The following is an 8,855-nucleotide window of genomic DNA, read 5'->3' on the forward strand; positions in this document are numbered from 1 at the left end:
CCGCCTTCCTGCCCCCTTCCCCCTGGCCGTGTGCTGCTTGGCCCTGAGTCCCCAGGGCTGGACCCTGACACGGTGCACACTCAGGCAAGAGTATCTATTGAGCGAGTGAGTGAAATGGCGCCACGCGTGGGTCTGCACTGGGCCAGGCCGCGTCTGAGACTCAGAGCTCACCCACCCGGCTCCTCTGCTAGACACTCCGGCTCTTCGTGAGGAGGAGGCAGGAAGAAAGGAGGACGGGCTGCAGGGATCCGGCGTGTCTAAAGCCGCTCCCCAGCCGGCAGACAAGGAAACGGAGGCCCAGGCCTGACTCAGCATACGCAGTAACTCCCACCGCGACAGGAGCCAGGACTGGAAACCGGGTCCTCCACGCCCAGGCCGCAGCTCAGGCAGTGGGGGTCAGAGGAACGAGTGCCAAGCTCGGGGTCAAAGGCTGACTGCCCTTCCTTAGTGCCAGGCCTCCAGGCAAACGGCACGGCCGGTTTCTGCATTTGCACAATGGTGACGGCGCCCACCTCGGAAAGTGGCCATTACAATCAAGCAATGAGACAACTGTCTATTTGCAGTTGTCTAGCATTTTCTCCTCATTTGTCAAATAGGGATAGGTTGATGTGAGGATTACATGAGAATGTAGGCAAAGTGCTTGGGATAAGACAAATGTCCTGCGGTGGGAAGCCATTACTACAGATGTCATTATTACAGCGCTGAGCACACAGGAAAGGCCTCCGTAAACATCCCACCAATGGGGGGATGGACCAACAGACAGGCCAACGAGCTGGTTGGAAGAGAAGTGGGAAGTGGGGTGGAGAGATGGATGGATGGGAGGAAGATGGATGGATGGATGGGTGGATAGATGGGAGGATGGACCCATAGCAATCGGACAGAAAGACTGTGGTTGTTCAGCCAGTGGATGGATAGATGGATCTGTGGGTGCAGTCGCTGGGGAGGTGGGTGGAAAGCTGGATGCTTGGACCAACGAGCAGGCAGATAGAGAGGTGGATGGGCGGAGGCCAGGCTGTGGGTGGGTGGCAGATGTTCCTTCCCCTTGAATGAAGCTGAGGAGCTGACAGCAGCGGCTACAGAACTGCCATGGACATCCTGCCTGCTCCCCCAGGGCGCCCCTGGAGATGGGGCAGCAAATAGTCGCTTATCGTACCCCAGAGTCCACGCTCGGAATGGGAGCCCTGGGGAGCAAGACGACCAGGAAAAAGACTGGTACGGGCCCACACTCACACGCACCGACACTCAACCCCGCGCGCACCCCCTCGGGAGGGGCCCTGCATCCCACCACCAGAGCAGCAGACAGCACAGCTTCTGCCACACGCGGTGGGAAGGGACCTCAGCTGGAGAGGCCTTCAGCAAGGGCAATCCCAGAGCGTGCCCCTGGGGACTCCCCGGACCTGGGCCGGAAGAACAAAATGTCCCATTCGCTGAGGGACAGGCAGGCTCTGCCCCTCCCCCCATCTCTCTAGTTTCTCCCCCTGCCACGGCCCCAGACGCACCTCTCCCCAGCTGGGGCCACATTGGCCCCTTGGGTGCTGCTTGAACATGCCAGACCCCCACCTCGCTCACTCTTCCCTCTGCCTGGCAGGCTCCTCCCCCAGGCACCCACGGGGCCACTCGCTCACTTTCCGCACGGCCTCCGCCCCCCGACCCAGCACGCCCTCTCACCCCACCTGCACTTACTACTTTCTAACCCACTCTCTGATGTGCTTCCTGATTGTGTTGATTGGCTGTCTTCCACCTACCAGAGTGTCAGCTCCGAGGGCAGGGACTTGTGTCTGTTGGGTTTCTGGCACACAGCACATGCTTGGTATTGTTTTCGGTTACCAATGACTGCCGTGTGATATGTACGGGTAGGCAATCATGGGGTGTTTACACGTGCCGGGCTCAGTGCTCACTCATTTATTCCACACGCTGCCCCCACGACTTACACGCTATTCTTATCTCCCCACTTACAGATGAGGAAGTGGAGGCTCAGAGAAGGAGTTTGCTTAAGGTCCCATAGCAAGGTCAGGGCTAGAACACGTCAGAGTCAGGTCCGGGGTCATCCCACGAGTGCTTATGCAGTTAACAGAGTCCCAGCACGGCCACCATGGGACCTTGACCCAAGCAAGTCCCTTCTTCTCTCTGAGCCTCAGTTTCCTCATCCATAAAATGGGACAATAGCAGCCTCATCTTGGCAGGGCTGTTGTGAGAATCAAGCAAGGCAGTGGGTGTGTATGCTTCATGTAAAGAACGGTGCCTGTGCTGCTGGGGGTTATGATGCCAGCTGTGTCTCCAGGTGCCTGGGCGAGCCAATGGGGCTCCTTGGTCCCTCCGACAAGCCTGGCGCCCCAGGCTCAGTTTAGGATAATTCCGGGTAATACCACTAACAGCTGGGGATCAGAAAGCAAGTTCCTCCTTCCTGGGCCCTCTTTCCTCCCAGCAGCGCTGGATGCTGCCTCCAGGGGACTTCTCACAGCTGTGGGGTCAGGGCCGCCTGGAAGGGGCAGGGTGGGCGGGGACAGGAAGGCCGCAGCGTTTTCCCAGGCTGAAGGCTGCTAAGGAACTGCTCTCCCCTATTCCTGCGCCACAGCTGGGCTGGCCCCTGACGTGGCTTTCCCAGACCCCGCTGGCCCTGTCTGCTGGGGACAAACACGGAGGAGCCATGCTCAAGACAGGGAGGGACGGGCCTTCTGAACAGGAGGACTCATGGGGGCTCTGGGCCTGCACACACCCTGGCAGCTTGGCGTGCGGTTGCCAATCTCTTGGGCAACTCTGAGCTTGTGTCCTCACTTGGGAAATGGGTTTGGACTAGATGATTTCCCCCAGGCTGCTCAGCGCTGGAGGCTACAAGAACAGACCCAGCAGCCCCAGGACCTGCCCAGGAGACGCTCCTGGCCCCATCTCGCCTCTGCAGGACGGGGGCAAGTCGTTCCCCATCTCTGGCCTCAGGCATCACATCTGCAAAATGGGCCAGTGGAGCTAGAATATCCTGGAGGTCCCTTCCCCCTCTGCCATTCTGTTGTAGCTGGAAGAGGAAAGAGGGTTAGTGCTGGGAAGGAAAGAGCATTGAGTGAGCTTCAACTGTATGCCGGGTGTTTTCGTACATTACCTCAATTGTCTGTGTACTGCCTTCCCATTGCTTCTGTAACAAAGTACTATGAACTCGGTAGCTCAAAACAACGCACATTTATTACCTTACCGTTCTGGAGGCCAGGAGTCCCAAATCCGTCTCGCTGGGTTAAAAGTGTCAGCAGGGCTGGCTTTCCCTCTTTTCCAGCATGGAGACTGCCTCCATCCTCACCTCAAATGCTCTTTCTCCTTCTGCTGCCGTGGTCTCCTCTCTTTCTTCCCACTCTGACACTCCCGCCTCCTCCTAGAAGGATCCTTGGGATTACATTGGACCACCCGGATAATCCAGGATAAGGCCCCGTATCTCGAGACCCTTAACTTAATCACACCTGCAAAGCTCCCTTTGCCTTGTAAGGCGACATTCACGGTGTTCCGGGGGTTAGGGTGCGTGTATCTTCAGGGGGCCATTTTTCAGCTCGCTGCATCTGCCCACGGCGCTGAGGAGCTCGGTTCAGATCCCAGTTCCTGCTACTGTGCTGCTGTGTGACTTGGGCAAGGATCCAACCTCCTTGGCCCTCAGTTTCCTCATCTATAAAACAGCGATAAAGCCTGCGCATTATTGGAGATAACGTAGGGACAGCTCTGCACACGGTGCCTGCTACTGCCGCCGAGTGTCTGCAGTGACGGCAACGGTGATATAATAGCTCTTGTTTATCGAGGACTTTGTGCCAGACGCTGAGCCGAGCGTTGAGTTTGTGTAGATGAGCCACACAGACCTGAGCCTGGCCCTCGTGGAATTTACGGTACAGCCGAGAAGACAGATTTAGAACCAATAATCACAATAATCAGGTAATTAGCATACGTGCCCAGAGACACCCAAGGCCTCACAGCTGGGAAGAGGAGAAGTGGGTGGGGGTCACACTCGACTCTGTCTGATTCCCAAGCCCTTATTTTTCCATGACACTTGCAGCCTCTTGAGGTTGGTTGAGGCCAAGCAGAGGACCAGAGATGGGAAGTGACTTGCCAAAGGTCACACAGTGCCGGAACAGTCGATTGCAGACCCAGACCTCTGGGCATCCTGCCTAAGGTTCTTCCCAGAGAAGACTCTGAGGTGTGATACTAAATTGCAAAGTCGTACTAGTGACTGGTGACAGATAGGTTCACTGATGCCTGCTCCGTGCCAGGGGGCAGAAGGGGCGTTTTACTGCCCCGTCTCCTCCGGTTTCTGTGGTGCCTGGGAGAAAAGACTCGTCATCCTGTTTCACAGAGGAAGAGCCTGAAGTCTCCAGGAGGCCCCAGGACATGCCCAGGGTCACCCCGCAAGTTCCCTGCCAAGCAGAGATCCAGGATATTCCCTAAGAGGACAGCTCAGCTTGGGACTCCCAAGTGCAAATTTTTCTGACCCCCAAACCCTTCCCTAATCCCTGTACCTCCTGTCTCTGCCAGCGGGCAAATTTTCAGGGGCTCCTGCCAGTGGGAGCAGGAAGGTGGCTGAGATCCTTGGGGTGTAAGCCCAGGGGAGGGATTCCTCCCCAGGTCAGCCTTCAGGGAGACGGGTGACCCGTGGGTGCCATCTAGTGGCCTTGAAGAGACACGCCGCTTCCCCCAGGAGCCTGGGGACCCAGAGACACAGCCTCCACCTGGCTGGATCTTGGTGGTAAATCGAAAGATGAGCTAAAAGTGATCAAAATGGTTGTCCTCATTTTGTGGCTGAGGAAACCGAGGCTCAGGGAGGGGAATGACGCACCAGCCAGGCAGGGAAGGCCCAGGTGGCTGGAGGGAGCGGCAGGAGCTTGCTCTGAGCCTGAGCAGGAGCCTGTCCAGCCCCTGGGAGGCCAGGACCCGCGGGCTGGGACCAGGAGGAGGGCATGGCTGGCAGGAGCTGGGTTACATCCAGTTCCCGAGGAAAGGAGGGAGGAGGCTGGGAAGGGTCCTGGCTGATGGGGTCAGAGGGCTCTTCCATAGGGAAATCTCAATAATTCTTAGGGACAAACATGGCTGGAGAGATCTTGTGATTCTGAGAGATAAATACAGTCCTTGCCTTCAAGAAGCTTGATAGATTTTTATTATTCATTCAACAAGCCGTCGCTGACCTGTGCTCTGTGCCTCCCCATGAGGGGTGCTCAGGACCCACAGACCGAGCAGACCTGGTTCCCGCTCTGCAGGGTCCCACAGCCCAGTGGGGACGAACAAATAACAGACCACGAGACTGGACAGGATAAACCCCTATGGCCCCCCAGAGGGCCGTGGGCTCTCCAGCCAGGCAGATCCAGCTGATGATACCAACAAAAATAGTGGAAGGGTGGGGTGCAGTGGTACATGCCTGTAGTCCCAGCTACTCAGGAGGCTGAGGCAGGAGGATCGCCTGAGCCCGGGAGCCCGAGGCTGCAGTGAGCTACGATCGCATTTGCGAAAAGCCACTGCGCTCCAGCCTAGGCAACAGAGTGAAACCCCCTCTCTATTAAAAAAAAAAAATATGGTGTGGCTAGCATTTATTGAATGCCTACTATGTGCCAGGCAGTAGTGTAAACACTTTCCATATATTAGCTAATCTGGTGAAATCCTGACTCTCTCTTACTGGCTGTGTGTCTTTGGGCAAATTACTGAGCCTCTCCAGTCCTCAAGGTTCTCATCTGTAAATGGGAGGCATCAAGCCTACCTTGCTAGGTTACTGTGAGCATGTGAGCCCATCGCCCACCCTAGATAACTGCCTTGAATTAGGTGAGATCACCGTTAGGAAATTCTAGGCCTCACCTACAGCTGGGGCCAGGTCTTCGCCATCTTTGCATGCCACTGCTGAATAATGACAACAACACGTTTCTGAGCACGTAGGGCCAGGGACTAAGGAGTTCACTCACGTTATTTCCCTTAATCCCTCCAACCCCATAGAACGCAGAAACTGCTATAATCCCCTTTCATTTTTATTTATTTATTTGGAGACAGGGTCTCGCTCCGTCACCAGGGCTAGAGTGCAGTGGCGTCATCATAGCTCACTCCAACCTCCAACTCCTGGGCTCAGGCGATCCTCCTGCCCCAGCCTCCCTAGTAACTGGGTATCCCCTTTTATCGAGGAAGAAACTGAAGTCGAAGAGGGAGGCGAATGGGTACTGCAGCCTGGCAGCCTGGCTCCAGGGGTGCCACGTGCCGCCTCTCCTGGAATGCACCTTCCCCTCTCCTGGCCCCTGGGGCACTTTTTTCATCCTCGGGCCTCCGTCCCAGAGCCTCCTCCTTGCCAAGGCCTCCCTGTGACCACTCTGTTATATGCCATCATGCCACCCTGTTTGTTTTCTTCATAGAATGTGTCTCCAGCTATTTCTCCGAGTTTTCTCTGTTGGTTTTTGTACCCGATGTGCACACACACAAACACATTGACGAATACACTCGTGACCCTCAACTGTAAGAGCAAGGACTGTGCTTTCCTTCACGGTTTCATCCCCAAAGCAAACACAGTTCGGCCTGCCGCCCAGATGGTCCCCAGAGAGCCTGGCATCCACACCTTTGTGCAGTCCCCTCCCACACTGAGCAGAGAACCTGTGTTACCAACAGGGCATTGCGCGAAGGCCAGCGTGTGACTTCTGGGCCGGGTCATAAAAGATAGCGCAGCTTCCGCCTGGCTCTCTGGGATCACGTGCCCTGGGACAAGCCACCGCCATGTTAGGACGACACTAAGCAGCCCCGTGGCGAAGTCCACGTGGCAGGAACGGGGGCTCCCACCGGCAGCCCGCGCGAACTCGCCAGCTGCGGGAGCGAGCCTTCTTTGGGGTGGATCCTCCCGCTCCTGTCCAGCCTTCGGAGGACCGTGGCCTTGACCGACATCCTGCCCACAGACTCATGAGAGACCGTGAGCCAGAGCCACCCAGCTAAGCCACTCCCCAGTTCCTGGTCCTCGGACACTGTGTGAGAGAATCAGTGTTGGCTGTTTGAAGGCACTAGGTTTTGGAGCACTTTGTTATGAAGCAATACTGAGTTCAACGCTGCCTGAATATTTACGAACAGGCGGAGAGATGGAAGCTGAATGATAATAAGAGCGGCTCCCACTCCCTGGGCCGGACTCCGTGCCAGGCACTGTGCCAAGCCCTTTGCGTGTGTTAGTTCATAGTAAATTATCACAGCGGCCTTATGAGACAGCAGCTACCCTGTGCCCATTTTACAGATGGAGAAACAGGCACAGTGAGGTTAAGGAGTACACCCAGCATCACACGGGCTGAACTGGGGCTTGCACCCTGGCAGATTTCAGTTGCAGGTTTCATGGCAACACTGCAGCCCCCGTGGCTCCTGACTCATCCCAGACCCCTCACCAGCTCACCAGGGGCCAGGTGTGGTTTCTGAGGCTGACCCCGGGCTGCATTCTGTGCAGAGCCAGGACTGACGTGGCTCACAGCCTGGGGCTGGCTCCTCTCGTCCCACTGCTGGCAGCACTGCCCTGTCGCCTGCCCGGAGGTGCCAGTTGAACAGGGCGGGAGGGGAGGGCAGCTTCTGTCCAGTCATGCTCAGTGGAACTGAGTTACTGTGGGGGAGGGAGGGAGGTCAGAGGGCCGGGATTCTGGTCACCTTGTTGTCCTGTGCAAACCTGCTAAGGTGACACCCCAGGGTGCTGGCTGGGCACAGGGAGGACCTCAGAGGCAGTATGGCAGGCGCAGGGCTGCTGGAAATGACAACGGAAGTGGAGCCTAAAAGGGTGTCGGGGCTCAGGCCCGCACTGTCGTGGGGAGGGGGCTGGGCTGCAGAGCCAGGGCCCTTGTGGGAGATGTGAGGTACCTCACAAGGTGACTCACTGTGTGACCTCAGAGGAGTTCCTTAGCCTCTCTGTGCCTCCGAAAATTTCATCTGAATAAATGGGGATGACGATAGCACCTACTCCCCGAGAACGAGCAAGGCTGGTAGGAGACAAATGCCCGTGTGTGCCAGGATCTTTGGCTTACACGGTCACTACCAGTGACCTCACAACCAGGTGTCATCACTGCCATCTACACGTGGAGAAACTGAGGCTTTATACTATTGTCAAGCAAATGGACTGAGTGGGTTGCTTAGGGAGGTAGTGAGCTCCCCGTCACTTCGGAGGTATGCAAGCACAGCATCGATGTGCGAGGGGTCCTCAAGCATCGGGTCTGGGGGTGAACTCAGGGCCATTTAAGGCCCTTTACTGCCCCTAGATGCTAGGGTTCACCACTCTCCTCCTCCAGAAGACAAAGAGACACACAGTTATTAGGTTTGTTTTATAATGGGGGAAACTGAGGTCCAGAGCTAGGACTTGCCCAAGATCACTCCGCCAGCCCAGGGTGAACCTGGGCCGGGGCCTTGGTCAAGGTAGACACCCAGTCGAGCCCACCCTACGCCACCAGGCATGCGGGAGGCAAGGGAGAGAGGTGGGCTCCTGCCCCCGAGGGACGAGAAAAGGCAGGTGGTGCAAATGAAGCCACAGGGCCCTGGGCAAGCGGGTTGGGGGGGGTGGGAATCCTGGGGCCAAAGACAGCTGCTCAGGGCGGGTGTGAGGCCAGGGGGCAGGTGGGGGTCTTCAGAAATTTCAGAAAGGGGGTGAGCGTCGGGGACCTTAGACTTGTTGTGATCTCATTCCCTCACTGATGAACACATCATGGCCAAGGAGGGCCGGTTCTCCTGTCCCAGATCTATGATACCGCAGGGCCCTGGACTGCCGTGGACATACGAGGCTGAGAGGCTGGGAGAGGGGTGGTAAGGTGGGTGGGGGTGGTGCTTTGCAAACCCTGAGTCAGCCACACAAGCAGAGGATATTTCGCATGGGGCAGAACCAGGATGGCATTCAGGGCCTCCCTCCCAGCAAG

The sequence above is a fragment of the Propithecus coquereli genome, unplaced genomic scaffold (genome assembly GCF_000956105.1).
Source record: "Propithecus coquereli isolate 6110/MARCELLA unplaced genomic scaffold, Pcoq_1.0 Scaffold218, whole genome shotgun sequence".
NCBI classification, from domain to species: Eukaryota; Metazoa; Chordata; class Mammalia; order Primates; family Indriidae; genus Propithecus; species Propithecus coquereli.